The sequence below is a fragment of the Thermobia domestica genome, chromosome 12 (genome assembly GCF_964235325.1).
Source record: "Thermobia domestica chromosome 12, izTheDome1.hap1.1, whole genome shotgun sequence".
NCBI lineage: Eukaryota > Metazoa > Arthropoda > Insecta > Zygentoma > Lepismatidae > Thermobia > Thermobia domestica.
In genome coordinates, this window is record NC_137465.1 from 149,757,128 (window position 1) to 149,778,019 (window position 20,892).

The window sequence follows — 20,892 nt, forward strand, 5'->3', positions numbered from 1 at the left end:
CTCCAAAATTCCTGGGTCTGCCCCTCGTATCGGCTGTTGCCAACTGCTAATAGTCACAGCGTACCTTTTGAAATGTTTTCAAACGTTCTTCGCATAAGGAACAGTTTTCCGTATTCTTTTCTTTCGCCGTTGCGCCCTTTTAGTGTATACCCTGGAGCAACTGCTCCACTCACTCCGTTGTAGTTACGCCACTGTTCCCAATCAAAGCGAATAAAGTCACAAAATGGAACATACTTCAATCTACAAAGGAAGGTATTCAGAGATCAGAAAAACTCAAACTTGAAAGCAATTTGACAAAAATAAATAAAATAATAAATAAATAAATTAATAAATAAAACCTCTTAGAAGTTGGAGATCCAACTAATGAGACGAACCTGGTGTTTGCCGGGAAAACAAAGTATGCTCTCTTGGTGTATTTGGATGTTGAATGCTCTTTCTAGCAGTATAAAGTGCTCCTGTAAGTCGACAGTCTCACAGTTTCCAACATTGAAATGATTAAATTGACCCATTCAAATCATTTCCAGACCCGCAATTGGAGGGGGGCTAGGGGGGCCTGGCTCCCTAGATCTTAACACAAAATGCTATTATTAATACAAAAAACACAATTTAGCTATGTGTAAGAGATTTTTTTAATGACTTGGCCCTCCTAACATATTCATGGCCCCTCCAAACCTCTGTGGCTGGTTGCGGGCCGGATCATTTCTATTTCATTCTTCCACACCTTGAAATATCAATAAATCGATAGTCAAAGTGTGATATTCAATTACGTTTTTTGATATTCAATTAAATACAGTATATAATTTTCAAGTGACCAAAGAGCCGCACTTGCACTCATTTTCGAAAACCTAAACAAATATTTTTAGAATTATACTACAGCCTACACATTAAAACTGGATTTCAAAAGCATACTTTTTTTTCTCTCACTTATCGAGGAAAAATATACTTATCGAGGAAACGACAGAGAAAATCGAAGACATGATGGCTCATACTTTTTCTTTTTTCAAATTAAGTCGTCCGGATGTTATGTTCCGAAACCTCTTAGTTGATCTCTGCTCGCAAAAGTAGTGGTCTGCGTTATCTATCGTCCTGCTACGTTGAAGAGTAACTTCATGACTTTATATCCTATGCATCATGAAACCACAGTTTTCCAAGTTCGGGATTTTCCCAAAATTTTGGAATTTTCCAGATTTTTTCATATTTCAATTTTTCCAGTTTTTTTTCGAAATATACTTCTTTCCAGTAGCGTCATTTGAGATTTTGTTTTGAGAGGCAAAACCCTTCCATATAAAATTTGACATTTTTTCGTTGCTATATTATTATTCCATATATATCAAACTCAGGGGCCAGTTGGCCCCTGGAGCCAATAATCTCATTCGTGCTTCTTTTAGATTAATTAAAATACTTACACAATTCATAAACATTTTATAAACATAGAAAATCAAAATTTATGGATAACCCACTTTGATATTGGGAAGAGTGAGTAATTTAGAATGGCTTTACTTTTTATATTTATAATTTTTGTAATTAGTGTAATGTGGGAAATTAAAAAAAAAAAGTTTTTGCCTCTCGTGATTTTATTTTATCATGTTTTGGGTTGGCAACACTGGCTAGTACCTGAACCTCAATTCTAATTTAGTGCTCACCTGAAACACTAGACGTGTCAGACCACAAAGAAAAAATAAAATCGATAAGATCTTATATAATACTTGAAAAATAGTTTGATAATTTTATGGATACCTATGTTATTTCTTTGTTAACTAACCCTTGAAAACTCTCCTCGTCGGGAATTTCCCGATTTAACGTGTAAATGATAATGTCTTTTAACTTTTCTTTTTCAAATCGGCTATTTGAGGTTTTGACGTAACATGATAAATATTAGGTGACGCTATACAATTTATTTTATTTATTTTCATTTGTTATTACGTATGTTTATTAAACTTGAACAGGTCTTGTCGACAGATGTGTCCGCCATATTGTTCACTTCACTGCATACAGCGGAGAGTTGCTTGTTAGGTTTAGTTGTGAGTACAGAAGTGAAAGTTTCCAGTTCCAGCCAGCGTGGAGTTTCATCTGTAACGAAAACAAGGAAAACAAAATATTAATCCAGTGAACTGATATTCGAAACTAAGCTGTCTGTAAGGAATATTTAAGTATTTTCTTTTGGTAAGTTATAGACATTTAATAAGTTATGTAAGTGTCAATAACCTTACATGTCAACGTGGAGGTGGGTAAAAGGATAATAACTGTATAGTTTTCCCATCTTGTTGCAATATTAGTCCCCTAATGCCTCATAAACTCTTATTCTAACAACGAGTTTCTGTTTTATTAAATATGCATCACGGAGGAATAGGTTTCGTGATTTAGTGGACTCTGTAGAAGGAAAAAAAACTAGGACGCCGAAAAATTGGAGTTTTTTTTTTTTTTTAAGTTTAATGTGACCAGTGAACCTATGGAAAGAAAGACAAAATGCGGACACACTTCCAACTTGCTAACTCTTTATACTAACATCAACTTTCGACAGAATTCAACATTGTGAAAATTATATTGAAATAGCCTATACGAAAACAATGTAATGTTGATTTTTTCCTATTCTTATTTTTCAATAGATCTCATTCTTTTTAACGATTCCTTCTTTGAATACAAGTATCAATAAACCTACACTTGAGTTTAGAAAATGTAGATGTAAATGTTTACTCTGAAAATTGAGACAAGTCCGTATAAATGTTGGCATATGGTACCTCTATTTGTGGAGGACGATTACGTGCAAGGACGCTCACACTATTTATATTTAGTTTTAGCTTAATATATTGTTTGCAAAAATAAGGCTCTTAAAAATTAGACCTATTACTTTTCTAATTTTCATTCTTGTGGAGAGAGTGTTTTAAACCAGTACGAAATGTTTTTAAATTGTCCCTGTCAAAATATAAAACTTATGTATAGAAGAACGGAAAGAGGGGTATATGTCCCACTTTGATACATTTATTCCATATTTTCGTGTTGTATCTTCAACTTTAAAAAATCATATTGTGATCATATTGTGTAGAAACGATAATAGACCATATAGCCTAGGATATATAACAACCTTAAATATATGAACAGATTCTAAGCCCTTCTCGCTGGTCTAGTGGCTAGCATGTGTGCCTTTGATGTACATGGTCAAAGGTTTGATTCCGGATGGGAGAGTTAGAACAAATTTCTACGCATGAAGTGGTTCGTACCCACCTTAAGCTGTATTTCCATGTCGTATAATCTCTGTGCTGATAAGGGTCGCTAAACTTCAACAACAAGCAAACAAATATATGAACAGATTCAAATGTCAATAACATTTCTTAATTCTTCTCTATATATCAAATTGAAAATGGTTCATTTTCACTTAATGGAAACTTCAAAATAAGTGACAGGAACGATTTAAGGAGCCAAAGACCGCCCGTACATTTCGTGGCTCTCCCAAAGTTCCGGGGCCCTGACATTTGCGGTTACCTCTCTTTATGACCAGTCTTGCCCTCAGGCCCAATGCATATGGTACCCCTGATAAATTTGATGTTAACGATAGTCACAAATGCGGGACAAATTATGATTTGAATTAAATGGGCATTGGTAGCCTCGAGCAGAACAGTCACTAATGCTCCCGCCTTTGGTGCAAGTGGTCTGGCTTCGATTCCCAGTATGGATACTCTGTTGGAAATGTGTATAATCCTTTTCAGGCCAGCCATTCTGAGTGAGGCTCTTCCTGTGTTTTCCTAATTCACACCAGCTAAATGTTGCAATGGTGCTTAACATTCAGGTTCCAGGACACTTCTGGCCTTCCCCACTTTCCTGAGGAGTGTGATCACTGATGGATGTCGTCCATCATAAGTGACGGACTCAAAAGATCATAGATGCCAAATGTAGAGAAATATATTTCCTAATTAAATGGACATCGATAGCATCACACAGTGACATAGCTTTTCTTTCTTTCTTTTTTTTTTTTTTTTTTTTTTTTTTTTTTTTTTTTGAATGCAGTTAAAAACCCAGCACTCTCATGAATACTAGTCTAAGATATGGCTGGGACAGGTAAGGTTAGTGTTGTAAAGGCCTGGAAAAAACCGGAAATTTTGGGTAAAAAACCATTTTTTTTACCGTTTTTTCCCGAGCTTGGAAAAAAAGGAAAAAATTGGGAAAAACTGAAATTTTCGAATATTTTGCTACAGTATGCTTTTAAAATGAAAACTATTTTATATTTACTAGTTTACGGTTAAGATCATTGAGTAGTTATGTTTATTGTATTAGAATAGGGAAATTTTGTGGCAACAAATATATTTGTATCACTCCTTTAAAGTTAGCACCGTGATAGAATGGAGTTATGACTACAAAAGATACTAAAATATGACCCTGGTTAGATTAATTAATATAGACGCATTTAAATTATCTTAAGTAATCTTATAAAGTTACCGTTTTATAGCAGGGAAGTATTAAAATAACAGAGTTAGAATCATTTTAGTTAATACAAGTATGTTAAAATCAATGTGCTATGTAAAATTTCCTTGAATTTTGAACCCATTAGAAAAAATCTTTTGTTCGGAAATATTGGCAAAACCCGGAAAATATAATTTAAAAACTATTTCTTTGCCTGATACTAATCTTATTTGCTGTGACGTGTCTGCAGCATATATACAACGTATTTCGTTAGCGGGAAAAATACTTAAGCAATAGCTTTTAATTTTACCTTTTAGTTTTCTGGTTTCTGATCAAAATCCCTCTTTATTATTTGTAATATTATATTTTTCGAACAACTCAAAAAGGGAGATGATCTTATTTACATATACACACATACATCGCACAAATGCGTAAATTTAAGCAGCGACAAATATATTAAAGAATTTAAATGTGAAATTTCCGTTCGTTATTATTAAAGACTGGAAGAATGTCCGTTCTTCGCACGTTGAGAATACGTTTCATTTTGGGTATAAAGGGCACCAAAACTGTCACTAATAATGAACTTAGGGACCCCAAAAGCTATGAATTCGACACTAGTATCGGTCATTTTCAATTACTTTTACATGTCAACCTTCTCTTTAAGAGTACTAATGGGGGTTGAATATGGATTTAAACAGCATCGGAAGTGTCACTGTTAATCTCAGCCACCCCGAAAACTATGGATCGACACTAATATCGGTCATTTTCGATCATTTATATATATATATATATATATATATATATATATATATATATATATATATATATATATATATATATATATATATATATATATATATATATATATATATATATATACTTCCCCTCTCCCCGCCCCGAAGTTACGAGGAAGAATTTTGATTTAAACGACATTGGAAATGTTACTATTCATTTCAGCGACCGTAAAAACTATGGATTCGACACTAATATCGGTCATTTTCGATCATATTTATATATCTCCCCGATCCCAAGCTGCGTGAATGAATTTGGATATAAACAGTATCGGAAATGTCACTGCTCATCTGAGCGACCCCGAAAACTATGGATTTGACACTAATATCGGTCATCTTCAGCCATTTTTATATATCTCTTCATGCGGGCCTGAATGTGGATTTAAACGGCATTAGAAGTATCACTGTTCATATCAGCGACCCCGAAAACTTTGGATTTGACACTAATATCAGTCATTTTCGAACACTTTTTATATATCACCCCTTCCCCCTCACTAAAGTTTCGGCGTTGAATTTTGATTTAAACTGCATCAGAAATGTCACTGTTCACCTCAGCGGCCTTGAAAACTATGGATTCACACTAATATCAATCACTAATATCATTTTTATATATCTCCCTCCTCCCCCAAATTGCAGTGCTGAATTTGAATTTAAGCTTAATCGCAAGTGTCACTGTTCACCTCTGCACCTCCGAAAACTATGGGTTTGACACTAAGATCGGTAATTTTCAATATATATCCGCACTTCCTTCCTCCAAGTTGTACTTTCAAAGTGAAATAGTAAAATCCATCCCAGGCCCGAACCTCATGAACGTTGAAAACTTTTATCGAGATCAGTTTGGTGGTTCAAGAGTTGTTAAGTTATAAATATAGTTACTTTCATTTTTATATATGTAGATAATTTCTCGCACTAGAAAACATGTATTTGTTTACATACAAAATTTTGTACATAAAGTTTATATTGAAGTCTGTATTTGGATATTAAATAATATTAATTATGTGGTGTAGTGCATGAATATTAGTGAAATTTGCCTACTGTTTTCTCTTTTAAGAAGTAATTTGGTTAAAATCAAGAAAATTTCACCAGATCGAAGAGCACATTAAGAACTCCGTTTCGTTCAAGAGCCCTATTTGCTGCAACAGAAACGCTTCATGATGGTATATGTGCATGGAACTGTAAAAGTTCTGTAACTAATGCATAACCAGGAGTAAACGACTAAAAGGCACATAAAGGGAATGAGTGCAACTATTAATTTTCAAGAATAATTACAACAGTTTTATTTTCGAATGCTTCTTTTTTTTTTAATATTCACAATATTGAAATTTCTCAATTCACATTTTTAAGCGTTCGAAAAAAAAAACGGTTCCATTACTAGTAAAACTAACCTAATACAAAGATTTTTGTTATTTTCCCAATTTTTCCGGAAAGAAACCGAAAAAAAAAAGTTTTTTTACCAGCCGCTTCAAAATTTCCAGAAATTTTACAACACTAGGTACGGCCATTGATCAAAAGAGTTACAGTGTCCCTCACAATTAATTTCTAATTTCAATACAAATATTTGAATTGCATCTCAAAGTATAGACCGTGGAGGGAAAAAGAGAGAACCGTTTTTGGTGCTTTTATTGGTTAGTAAAAATAAACTCTTAGAAATATTAATACCATCAATTAATCAGAATTGGTAACTGGTCTCCTTTCTCTCATAAACATGGCTATGACCGTGGTCAATCAAAGGAAATCGTCCCATTATCTTACATAGAAGTTAACAAATGTCAAGAGTTTTGAATAAAGGTAATTTCGTTTTGTTTTTTTTTTTTTTTATTTGAGACGAGTTTGAGACTGGGCTGGTCCCGTCTTGAATTACAAGTGTCGCGATTTCGCTCTCCCTTCGAGCAAGCATCAATATGTTGAGTCTCAGTCTCGTCTCGATTTTACTAGCTGAAACGCCCGTTCTTAGCATGGGAGAGTAGATTTATGAGAAATTTGAATCTCCTTCCCCATTAAAATATTTGTTTCAATAAAAATGTAATGATAAAAATGCAGGAGATACTCTGCTCTTGGCATAAATATTGAAACACCCTACCCCCCATAGAATACGCCTTTAATGAAATTGATATGCTTTTAAAAACTCAGCTTGAAGTGGGTATTAACTATGTTCTAAAAGTCACTTCAAGCAAATCAGAAATTTTCCCGTCCCTGGAAACAGTGGCGGATCTAGAAGGTAAAAACTGGGTGGTCAGCCAGACCCCAGACTACGATAGGTATATCATGAGCTTACTATTAACTTTCAAATCCATATAATATCTTCAATTATTTTTGTCACTCAAAAAACTAGGGAGACCTAGGGCTCCCGACCCCGGGCTGAATCCGCCACTGCCTGAAAAAAATGAATTTGACAGAAATCTCAATCACATTTGACATTTTATCTTTCATCTCCCCCACCCACACCCTCTACCGATCAGTTGCTTCAATTTCATCAGATGTTCGGTGGAGTGCATTTCTTCTACAAATACTGCCGTCTTGTGTACGTCTTCGTAATGCGCTGAGCAGAATGGGTCGGTCGGTCAGAGTGGATCATGGTGGATCACGGTGGGTGGTGGGTCGCAGTTCGGTCACGTTCTGTTAGCTCACGACCTACTGACCCACTCCATCTCTGGTGTTAGGGAGTCTTACCTTGCCGGAGGCTGAATTTGAACTTACACTAATCCGAACTGCCGCCAATCAACTTAGGGACCCCAAAAACTATGGATTCGGCACTAATATTGGTCATTTTCAATTATTTTTAAATATCAATATTTCCCCCTTTCCTCTAGGAGTCATACCCCAACTGGGAGCTGAGCTTGGGCTTGAAGAGCGCCAATACTCTCACCAATCAACTTAGGGATCCCGAAAACTATAGACTCGATACTTTATATCAGTCATTTTGAATTATTTTTACATATAACATTTTTTCTTCCCTCAGAAGTACTAATGGGTGCTGAATTTAGATTTAAACGGCATCGGAAATGTCACTTTTCATTTCAGCAATCGCGAAAACTACGGATTCGACGCTAATATCGGCCATTTTCGATCATTTTTATATGTCACTCCTTCTACTTCCCTAGGTGTACTAAGAGATCCCTTACTGGAGGGCTAAACTTGAACTTAAAGGGAATCGGTACTGTCACCAATCGCATCATGAACTCCAAAAACAATGGATTCGATACTAATATCGGTCGGTTTCGATCGTTTTATGTCTTCCCCTCGCACTCTCCGTAGATGTCTTAGGGGTCTTATCCCAACAGTACTCTTTTCCAGACGGTAATTAACATATGTATCAAGTTTGGTTAAAATTGCTCCTGGCACTCCAGAGTTATATTTGAACATATACACATCTATTTTTATTTGTATATATGGAAGATTTATTTGTGACGAGATGGGACTACAGACTAGTCTCGGTCTCGGTACCACCCCTAAATTTATCCCTAGAATAGATACCACCTCCGTCTTTTCTACTTCCAATTGGATCTCCATAGAACAAAAATAGTAAGAAAGAGAGAAATGTTTTGAAATGAATTCAACGTTTCAAGAGTAGATTTCATCTCTGTTTTACTCATCTATTGAAACCTAGAGCGGTGTTTATTTACCACTTCCGGTTTCAGTAATGGATACTCAAAAAAAGTAAAAATGGTACGGAATAGCAAGATAGATTAATTAAAGTAGATTCAACATCCCAAATTAGATCTCACCCCACCCCACCCTTATTTCTCTATTGAAACCGAAAGTTACTGAAATCTGCCGCTTCCAATTGCAATAATGAATTTTCGTAGAGCAAATATAGTAGAAGAAAGCGAAAAGTCGTTCTTTGATACAGGTTGTGGGCCCCGCCCCAAAAATAGGTTCCATCTCCCCCTTATCACTCTATTGAAATCGGTACTGATATATCCTATCATTTGTGATTTGAATATGGGACCAACATAATCAAGAATCTGTTATATAACCAATGATTTTTGAAAAGAAGTTGAACGCGCAGTGAATTAGTTACATGAAGAAAAAAAGAAGCATAGTCTTAAAAGTGCTCTTTCTCTCACATCGTTAGTATTAATATATACAGAAAAATTGTTAAAATTGCACTTTTTTTTAAAAAAAGGAACTTTAATTAAAACTTAACAATTTTGCAAAGAATAGCAGTTCATCAGGAACACACTGAAGAGCTGGGTACCAATGACATGTTATACCACAATATAAATAAAGTATTTTGAATTCAGTCTCTTCCAATGCCTTAAAAATTCTTACTCTATTGGCGACTATAAGTCAGTGGCCTCATTCGGGGCTTCAGGGGAAAATAATTGTCCTTTGAAAAAATGAAATGAAATCTTTCAGTTTTACGTCCCACGGCCATAAGCTGGTTAGGCTAAAAGAGACGGTAATAGTGAGAAATGTATGAAATGGTGGAATGAATAAAGTACAAGAAAACGGGAGAACCGTTTCTTAATCTGTACTACAATTTAATAGTTCTTTTTCTTCTTCTTTTTTGGTTTAACGTAATGAGATGGATGATAATAGCGGAATGAAGAAAGTAGGAGAAAGCGGGATGATGGTGACAGAAAACTCACGCAACTGGTGTTTATCGCTGCAAAGCCCACTCGATGGGGCCTGAGGTTGAGCCAGGGACTCCACACACGAGAGGTGAGAGCTTTACCATTGAGCCTCTGCAGCCCCACGTTACTTTTGGATTTACATGCCTCTCTCCCCCTTTCCCAGAAGACACTCGTGTTACAAAATCTAGATGGCTGTCATGGACATCCATCAACTCAAAAGAATAATTAATCGTTAACATGGTACCAGTGATGCCAGAAGGGGCCAAGAGGAAAGTGGCTCCACGTTGGATACGTCCACCCCTCACCAGATATGGTGTATTGTAATGTAGGTTAAGTGATGTAAAACTATTCTTTTCGGTAGCTTCTCTCCTCCCTCTTCCTCCATACTAAAAGTCTCTGCTGTTGCATTCGCCCTTCCAAGTAATTAAATGCAGTTACGATCGTCACTGTGTGATGCTATCGTGTGTGGAGTCCCTGGCTCAACCTCAGGCCCCATCGAGTGGGCTTTGCAGCGATAAACACCAGTTGCGTGAGTTTTCTGTCACCATCATCCCGCTTTCTCCTACTTTCTTCATTCCGCTATTATCATCCATCTCATTACGTTAAACCAAAAAAGAAGAAGAAAAAGAACTATTAAATTGTAGTACAGATTAAGAAACGGTTCTCCCGTTTTCTTGTACTTTATTCATTCCACCATTTCATACATTTCTCACTATTACCGTCTCTTTTAGCCTAACCAGCTTATGGCCGTGGGACGTAAAACTGAAAGATTTCATTTCATTTTTTCAAAGGACAATTATTTTCCCCTGAAGCCCCGAATGAGGCCACTGACTTATAGTCGCCAATAGAGTAAGAATTTTTAAGGCATTGGAAGAGACTGAATTCAAAATACTTTATTTATATTGTGGTATAACATGTCATTGGTACCCAGCTCTTCAGTGTGTTCCTGATGAACTGCTATTCTTTGCAAAATTGTTAAGTTTTAATTAAAGTTCCTTTTTTTTAAAAAAAGTGCAATTTTAACAATTTTTCTGTATATATTAATACTAACGATGTGAGAGAAAGAGCACTTTTAAGACTATGCTTCTTTTTTTCTTCATGTAACTAATTCACTGCGCGTTCAACTTCTTTTCAAAAATCATTGGTTATATAACAGATTCTTGATTATGTTGGTCCCATATTCAAATCACAAATGATAGGATATATCAGTACCGATTTCAATAGAGTGATAAGGGGGAGATGGAACCTATTTTTGGGGCGGGGCCCACAACCTGTATCAAAGAACGACTTTTCGCTTTCTTCTACTATATTTGCTCTACGAAAATTCATTATTGCAATTGGAAGCGGCAGATTTCAGTAACTTCGGTTTCAATAGAGAAATAAGGGTGGGGTGGGGTGAGATCTAATTTGGGATGTTGAATCTACTTTAATTAATCTATCTTGCTATTCCGTACCATTTTTACTTTTTTTGAGTATCCATTACTGGAACCGGAAGTGGTAAATAAACACCGCTCTAGGTTTCAATAGATGAGTAAAACAGAGATGAAATCTACTCTTGAAACATTGAATTCATTTCAAAACATTTCTCTCTTTCTTACTATTTTTGTTCTATGGAGATCCAATTGGAAGTAGAAAAGACGGAGGTGGTATCTATTCTAGGGTAGAGATGCAAGGGCTCGGAAAAAAACCGGCTTTTTTGGAAAAAAACTCGTTTTTTTCTGCTTTGCTTTTTTGCTTGGGAAATTTTGGGCTTTTTTCAAAATTCTGCTTTAAATCGATAAAGCAGACTTTGTTTCGCTTCTCTATAACAGAGAAAGTCATTTAATTAGTGGTTGATGCCGATAATAATATAAAACCTCGAAAGTAAACCATGAATTTCGAAAAGATATTTTAAACAATTTTACTTCAACATTTTTACATTATGAATTCCAAAGGATTAACCAATGTATATAATAAACACATTTTAACCTCCTATATACAAAAGTAAGCAGAGTTGGTAAGAACCATGGTTGTTTCTGAAAATGCCAAAAACCCGTTTTGGGGGGGCAGTTTAAACCAGGCTTTTTTGGGGTTTAAACCAGTTTTTTTGATTTAGATATTTTGCTTTATGTATTTATATTAGATATTCACAGAAATAAGTTTGTTTCGCCTTGGTGTTATTATTCAACAACGGGGTTATGCTGGAAGAGGTCCCATAAGCTTAAAGAAGTCCGGTCAGTAAATTTCTTAAATTGAGAAACTCCCGCCCTAGCCATCGGGAAAATCCCGTCATTCTTTTAAATGTAAAACAATAACGGGAAAATCCTGTAAAATTTAATTTGCATGTAAAATTTAAAGGTCAACGTATTATAATCAGTACGCTAAAACTGAGTGACACACAATCATAGTCAACGTCTTGCGAATAAAATCAGAAAAATAAACACACTGCTGAACAAGACTGCACTTACATATTTAATATAAAAACACATTTACACGTGACGTTTCGATCTTCTATCCAACATCCTCATCAGACGTGAATGTACGTCTGATGAGGATCTTGGATAGAAGATCGAAACGTCACGTGTAAATGTGTTTTTATATTAAATAAGTGCCGTCTTGTTCAGCAGTGTGTTTATTTTTCTAAAACTGAGGTATTAAATTACAAATTTAGTATGTAGGTATAATTGAAAGTCCAATCCAAGCTAATATTGAAAGCTAAGTAGGCAATCGATAAATTTTACCAATTTTAATCAATATATTTAAGCAACCTTCGCTTCTTTATAAAACAACAGGCATGCAGAAATATATAATTTGGTTTCGTTTTGTATGTTTAGGCTTAACATCCTTACGTAATACCGAGGTTATCAAGGAGAAGACTTTCGCTTAAAGTGACATCCGAAAGAGTACTTGGTTTACACATGAAAGAAGGGTTGTGGTTCGACCGAGAATTGAACATGGGACACCTTGATTAATAGGTGAAAAGGAAATAAGACTAATGCAGATGGTTTGACATGTGAAACGTCACCATGAAGTTCACACGATTCGCATTTTTGTTCTTTTAATTCTTTTTAGTTTAAACCAGTTATTAAAAAAAAAAAAAAAAAAAACAGCTGGTGTAAACGAGCCAACCCTAAGAGTAAAAACTTCTTTCAAAAAATACACAAATAACTAGCAAAATTGTATGTAATATTTTTACTTCAAAATATTCCATACCCTCTTTTAGAAACAAAATAAAATTAAAATAAAACATAAGAGAAATACTTAGATTTGTATGATAGAATTAAAGGCTGCACATGGTTCTGTATATTCTTGAAATTCTACAGTCAAGTTTTTTTATAACCACCATAAAGGGCGCCCATCAGGGGGTTAAGGGGGCGCTTGCCCCCCCCCCCCCTAGAGGAAAATGTACTTCAGAATATTGAAAATCCAATAGGATTTTTACATTAGTTACAGCAAAATTTGAAACTATTTTCGAAACGTCGCTTATACTTGCCCCTCCTTGGAAACCACAACATGGGCGCCCTTGACCACCATCACGGTTTACCCAGTCCTCAAGTTTTCTGAATTTTTAACAAGAGGGATTCAACATATCATTACGGAACAAAAAAAAAAATATATATATATATATACGGAATATATTTAAGTTAAGCTAAATACAACTGCACAACAAACGTGACTGATTGGTTGGCTTTTGCGCTTCTATCGGGAAGTCCGGGATTCAACCCAGCATTCGACCATTCTGACAAAGCCTTCCTTCATTCCATCTGAGAATGTAGAAATAGTGCGTGTACTGGCCGACTAGGAGTGTAGGAGTTGGCCGACTTCCTTTCTTATTGTTTTTAAATCGTTATTATTACTAATTACCAGCAGTGACGGTTTTGCGAAGGTTAGAGGATCGGTCTTTCGGACTGAAGCCTGTTCTCCAAAGTTGTGGAATGTCTAAAACGAACGAAATATCTATTAGTTATGCCTTTACTCATAAACTTTAAGCTCCCGTCAAATAAAAATTACGAATGTTTAGAAAAACTAAACATTAGTAGTAAGAAAACCCCTCCCAAAACACTTTTTTAAATTCGCCACTGATTCTCAGTATAAAATGATCTTCAAGGTTGTATCCGGAAGATTATTGCTAAACATATAAACGAAACGAAATATTAGTTATGCCTGTACTCATAAACTTCAAGCTGCTCCCAAATAAAATTAGGACTTTTTAGAAAACGAAACAATCAGAGAAACCCCTCCCAAAGTACTTTTCTAAATCCGCTATTGATTATTTGTATAAATTGGTATTCAAGGTTGTATCTGGAAAATTATTGCTAAATCATTGCACAACTACAGTATAACAGAAATGTGGAAATACGATTTGACGGACATATTGAAAAACGCATGCTTTGACGGATATATAGAAAAACTTAAGTTTAACTTTCGTGCTAGAAGCTGGAGTACTAGGCTCTTAGAAATAAAACACGGATGACAAACTAAAATGATCTAGAGAAGGAAAAAAATGTCGATAACTCAAAAGTTAAAATAAAGTTAAATAACCTGTAAAATTGCCCTCAAATACTACATTCTTCATGTTAGCTTTAATTCGTAAAATATGTGCTCCATCCATCTTGATGGTGAATTACAGAGCTAAATATGGCATTCAGGTCGTGGAAATCTTATCTAACTATAGAATATACTATAAGAAAGCTATTTGGATAGAAAAATCATGAAAATGAAAAAAGGCAAAATTTCCAAAATTCTCGTTTTTTTTCCAAAAAAGCCGGCTTTTTATGTGAAAAAAACTATCGATTTAAAAAAGCCGGCTTTTTTGCATCTCTATTCTAGGGATAAATTTAGGGGTGGTACCGAGACCGAGACTAGTCTGTAGTCCCATCTCGTCACAAATAAATCTTCCATATATACAAATAAAAATAGATGTGTATATGTTCAAATATAACTCTGGAGTGCCAGGAGCAATTTTAACCAAACTTGATACATATGTTAATTACCGTCTGGAAAAGAGTACTGTTGGGATAAGACCCCTAAGACATCTACGGAGAGTGCGAGGGGAAGACATAAAACGATCGAAACCGACCGATATTAGTATCGAATCCATTGTTTTTGGAGTTCATGATGCGATTGGTGACAGTACCGATTCCCTTTAAGTTCAAGTTTAGCCCTCCAGTAAGGGATCTCTTAGTACACCTAGGGAAGTAGAAGGAGTGACATATAAAAATGATCGAAAATGGCCGATATTAGCGTCGAATCCGTAGTTTTCGCGATTGCTGAAATGAAAAGTGACATTTCCGATGCCGTTTAAATCTAAATTCAGCACCCATTAATACTTCTGAGGGAAGAAAAAATGTTATATGTAAAAATAATTCAAAATGACTGATATAAAGTATCGAGTCTATAGTTTTCGGGATCCCTAAGTTGATTGGTGAGAGTATTGGCGCTCTTCAAGCCCAAGCTCAGCTCCCAGTTGGGGTATGACTCCTAGAGGAAAGGGGGAAATATTGATATTTAAAAATAATTGAAAATGACCAATATTAGTGCCGAATCCATAGTTTTTGGGGTCCCTAAGTTGATTGGCGGCAGTTCGGATTAGTGTAAGTTCAAATTCAGCCTCCGGCAAGGTAAGACTCCCTAACACCAGAGATGGAGTGGGTCAGTAGGTCGTGAGCTAACAGAACGTGACCGAACTGCGACCCACCACCCACCGTGATCCACCATGATCCACTCTGACCGACCGACCCATTCTGCTCAGCGCATTACGAAGACGTACACAAGACGGCAGTATTTGTAGAAGAAATGCACTCCACCGAACATCTGATGAAATTGAAGCAACTGATCGGTAGAGGGTGTGGGTGGGGGAGATGAAAGATAAAATGTCAAATGTGATTGAGATTTCTGTCAAATTCATTTTTTTCAGGCAGTGGCGGATTCAGCCCGGGGTCGGGAGCCCTAGGTCTCCCTAGTTTTTTGAGTGACAAAAATAATTGAAGATATTATATGGATTTGAAAGTTAATAGTAAGCTCATGATATACCTATCGTAGTCTGGGGTCTGGCTGACCACCCAGTTTTTACCTTCTAGATCCGCCACTGTTTCCAGGGACGGGAAAATTTCTGATTTGCTTGAAGTGACTTTTAGAACATAGTTAATACCCACTTCAAGCTGAGTTTTTAAAAGCATATCAATTTCATTAAAGGCGTATTCTATGGGGGGTAGGGTGTTTCAATATTTATGCCAAGAGCAGAGTATCTCCTGCATTTTTATCATTACATTTTTATTGAAACAAATATTTTAATGGGGAAGGAGATTCAAATTTCTCATAAATCTACTCTCCCATGCTAAGAACGGGCGTTTCAGCTAGTAAAATCGAGACGAGACTGAGACTCAACATATTGATGCTTGCTCGAAGGGAGAGCGAAATCGCGACACTTGTAATTCAAGACGGGACCAGCCCAGTCTCAAACTCGTCTCAAATAAAAAAAAAAAAAAAACAAAACGAAATTACCTTTATTCAAAACTCTTGACATTTGTTAACTTCTATGTAAGATAATGGGACGATTTCCTTTGATTGACCACGGTCATAGCCATGTTTATGAGAGAAAGGAGACCAGTTACCAATTCTGATTAATTGATGGTATTAATATTTCTAAGAGTTTATTTTTACTAACCAATAAAAGCACCAAAAACGGTTCTCTCTTTTTCCCTCCACGGTCTATACTTTGAGATGCAATTCAAATATTTGTATTGAAATTAGAAATTAATTGTGAGGGACACTGTAACTCTTTTGATCAATGGCCGTACCTAGTGTTGTAAAATTTCTGGAAATTTTGAAGCGGCTGGTAAAAAAACTTTTTTTTTTCGGTTTCTTTCCGGAAAAATTGGGAAAATAACAAAAATCTTTGTATTAGGTTAGTTTTACTAGTAATGGAACCGTTTTTTTTTTCGAACGCTTAAAAATGTGAATTGAGAAATTTCAATATTGTGAATATTAAAAAAAAAGAAGCATTCGAAAATAAAACTGTTGTAATTATTCTTGAAAATTAATAGTTGCACTCATTCCCTTTATGTGCCTTTTAGTCGTTTACTCCTGGTTATGCATTAGTTACAGAACTTTTACAGTTCCATGCACATATACCATCATGAAGCGTTTCTGTTGCAGCAAATAGGGCTCTTGAACGAAACGGAGTTCTTAATGTGCTCTTCGATCTGGTGAAATTTTCTTGATTTTAACCAAATTACTTCTTAAAAGAGAAAACAGTAGGCAAATTTCACTAATATTCATGCACTACACCACATAATTAATATTATTTAATATCCAAATACAGACTTCAATATAAACTTTATGTACAAAATTTTGTATGTAAACAAATACATGTTTTCTAGTGCGAGAAATTATCTACATATATAAAAATGAAAGTAACTATATTTATAACTTAACAACTCTTGAACCACCAAACTGATCTCGATAAAAGTTTTCAACGTTCATGAGGTTCGGGCCTGGGATGGATTTTACTATTTCACTTTGAAAGTACAACTTGGAGGAAGGAAGTGCGGATATATATTGAAAATTACCGATCTTAGTGTCAAACCCATAGTTTTCGGAGGTGCAGAGGTGAACAGTGACACTTGCGATTAAGCTTAAATTCAAATTCAGCACTGCAATTTGGGGGAGGAGGGAGATATATAAAAATGATATTAGTGATTGATATTAGTGTGAATCCATAGTTTTCAAGGCCGCTGAGGTGAACAGTGACATTTCTGATGCAGTTTAAATCAAAATTCAACGCCGAAACTTTAGTGAGGGGGAAGGGGTGATATATAAAAAGTGTTCGAAAATGACTGATATTAGTGTCAAATCCAAAGTTTTCGGGGTCGCTGATATGAACAGTGATACTTCTAATGCCGTTTAAATCCACATTCAGGCCCGCATGAAGAGATATATAAAAATGGCTGAAGATGACCGATATTAGTGTCAAATCCATAGTTTTCGGGGTCGCTCAGATGAGCAGTGACATTTCCGATACTGTTTATATCCAAATTCATTCACGCAGCTTGGGATCGGGGAGATATATAAATATGATCGAAAATGACCGATATTAGTGTCGAATCCATAGTTTTTACGGTCGCTGAAATGAATAGTAACATTTCCAATGTCGTTTAAATCAAAATTCTTCCTCGTAACTTCGGGGCGGGGAGAGGGGAAGTATATATATATATATATATATATATAAATGATCGAAAATGACCGATATTAGTGTCGATCCATAGTTTTCGGGGTGGCTGAGATTAACAGTGACACTTCCGATGCTGTTTAAATCCATATTCAACCCCCATTAGTACTCTTAAAGAGAAGGTTGACATGTAAAAGTAATTGAAAATGACCGATACTAGTGTCGAATTCATAGCTTTTGGGGTCCCTAAGTTCATTATTAGTGACAGTTTTGGTGCCCTTTATACCCAAAATGAAACGTATTCTCAACGTGCGAAGAACGGACATTCTTCCAGTCTTTAATAATAACGAACGGAAATTTCACATTTAAATTCTTTAATATATTTGTCGCTGCTTAAATTTACGCATTTGTGCGATGTATGTGTGTATATGTAAATAAGATCATCTCCCTTTTTGAGTTGTTCGAAAAATATAATTACAAATAATAAAGAGGGATTTTGATCAGAAACCAGAAAACTAAAAGGTAAAATTAAAAGCTATTGCTTAAGTATTTTTCCCGCTAACGAAATACGTTGTATATATGCTGCAGACACGTCACAGCAAATAAGATTAGTATCAGGCAAAGAAATAGTTTTTAAATTATATTTTCCGGGTTTTGCCAATATTTCCGAACAAAAGATTTTTTCTAATGGGTTCAAAATTCAAGGAAATTTTACATAGCACATTGATTTTAACATACTTGTATTAACTAAAATGATTCTAACTCTGTTATTTTAACACTTCCCTGCTATAAAACGGTAACTTTATAAGATTACTTAAGATAATTTAAATGCGTCTATATTAATTAATCTAACCAGGGTCATATTTTAGTATCTTTTGTAGTCATAACTCCATTCTATCACGGTGCTAACTTTAAAGGAGTGATACAAATATATTTGTTGCCACAAAATTTCCCTATTCTAATACAATAAACATAACTACTCAATGATCTTAACCGTAAACTAGTAAATATAAAATAGTTTTCATTTTAAAAGCATACTGTAGCAAAATATTCGAAAATTTCAGTTTTTCCCAATTTTTTCCTTTTTTTCCAAGCTCGGGAAAAAACGGTAAAAAAAATGGTTTTTTACCCAAAATTTCCGGTTTTTTCCAGGCCTTTACAACACTAACCTTACCTGTCCCAGCCATATCTTAGACTAGTATTCATGAGAGTGCTGGGTTTTTAACTGCATTCAAAAAAAAAAAAAAAAAAAAAAAAAAAAAAAAGAAAGAAAGAAAGAAAGAAAAGCTCTCAGAATGACGCGCGCGCGTGTGTGTGTGTCTGTGTCTGTGTCGCTATTATATTGTGAATTGTTGGTCATATTTTAATGAGACCTACAACGTTTTTCTCAAAGAAGGTTCTTAGTAGAAAATATTTTATTTTTAATAATTAATTAATTAATAAAAACTATTCAAATAATTCGTACAAAACCTGATAAAAAAAACATTATCCTAAAATGTGCGGCAACCTCATAATAAAGTTATGTGGGTTACATATAGCGAAGAGGTTGCAAACTTTTTTATGCCTAGCTTTTCCAAATGGTTTAGCAATGTTTAGTAATGTCTGCGATTGGCGATGTAACTGCTGTGGCCTTGCTTGACTCTTGCTAAAATATTGTGAACTTTTTCAATGATTGGTTGTCCACTACGAGGAGCATCTTGGCCATCGAGAGTGCAAAATCTAAACAAACTTGAAAAGAGAAATTAACCTACTTCAAAAACGTACTATAAAAAGTAGCAAATAAAATCCTTTAAGTAAAATTTGAAAAGTAAACTTAACTTCTGCCAAATTAAAGACGTTAAAAAAAGAATAAAAATACTTCACTGTTAAACAGATTTGTAATGTTTATAGATACAGTGTAAAACACTCTATTTCTAATGCTTACTTTGCGATATCCTTAATATCAATATTTAATTCAATAATTGAATTCAAAACAGATGCATGATGAAGAAAGTTACTTTTATGAAAGTAGAAAATTCAGATATGTTGTCTATTTAGTTCGGATCAATATTGTCTAGAATGGTGTGAAGGTACGGCTTTACATTTCTATGACCTCGGTGTTGAGAGAAGACGATAGGTCAGCGCTTCATACGCGACAACCATGGGCTTCCCCAGGTGCCCATTTGATAGAAGCTGGCTGAACCCCTGAGAGACGTTTCAATCAGGGTAAAGTGGGAAAATAAGTCCTGTCTCATTGAGAATTGAAAGTGTTCTGTTTGTATAGGTAGATGCCTTACAACTAAACTATCACGACTCTAATTTAACCAATTTATTTTAGTTCTGCAAAAGAGGAACATTTTAGAGGTTTATGCAAACGTTTTATACGTCGTATGTCACATAATTCACTCTGATTATCGTGCTTTTTCTGTCCTAACTTTTAAAGCTACATATTAATGCACGATTAAGTCAAGTATTAAAATAAAAGGTGACAACAATTTGGGAAAACCGGGAAGAGTCAGGAAATTTGGGGAGACCGGGAAAATCAGGGAATTCTGTTAGGAGTAAAGGAATTTTGAAGAACAAGATATTATAAAAATTTACATTTAATAAATTTTTAATGCCATTAAGTGCTTTTTTTATTGCCAACTTCAAACTTAGAAACTTATCCACGTTTTCCACTAATAATGTGTAACAGATTTATATTCTCTAGTTGTGCGTATTATCTTTTGCTTTCACTTGTGCAGTGTAATATCATATTGGTGGGCTATATACAAATTGCAGTTGGATCAATGATCCAATGATAAATAAATACATACGTCGTTGCACATTCATCGCGGGATGACGGTATCTAAGTCATCAGTGGATTTCAGAGGATTATTGTATGAATCTTTTTTCAATGCAGCACTAAGTCCGTCAGCGAGGATGAGGAACGTATCTGCTCCGTAGGAAGGAGAAACGTATCTGAAGTAGCCTGTGGTAGCCAATCAGCATTCAGCGAGTT

At 35.2% G+C, this 20,892-nt stretch overlaps 1 protein-coding gene across 1 annotated transcript in view; it reads left to right on the forward strand.

The window, feature by feature from the left end:
* The first annotated feature begins 1,955 nt into the window (after positions 1-1,955).
* The window catches only part of LOC145666732 (uncharacterized), a 90,268-nt gene continuing 71,331 nt past the window's right edge, over positions 1,956-20,892 (forward strand). The window contains exon 1 of the mRNA XM_081734262.1: positions 1,956-2,163. The gene's annotated coding sequence lies outside the window, so the exon portion shown is untranslated. The remainder of the gene's footprint in view (positions 2,164-20,892) is intronic.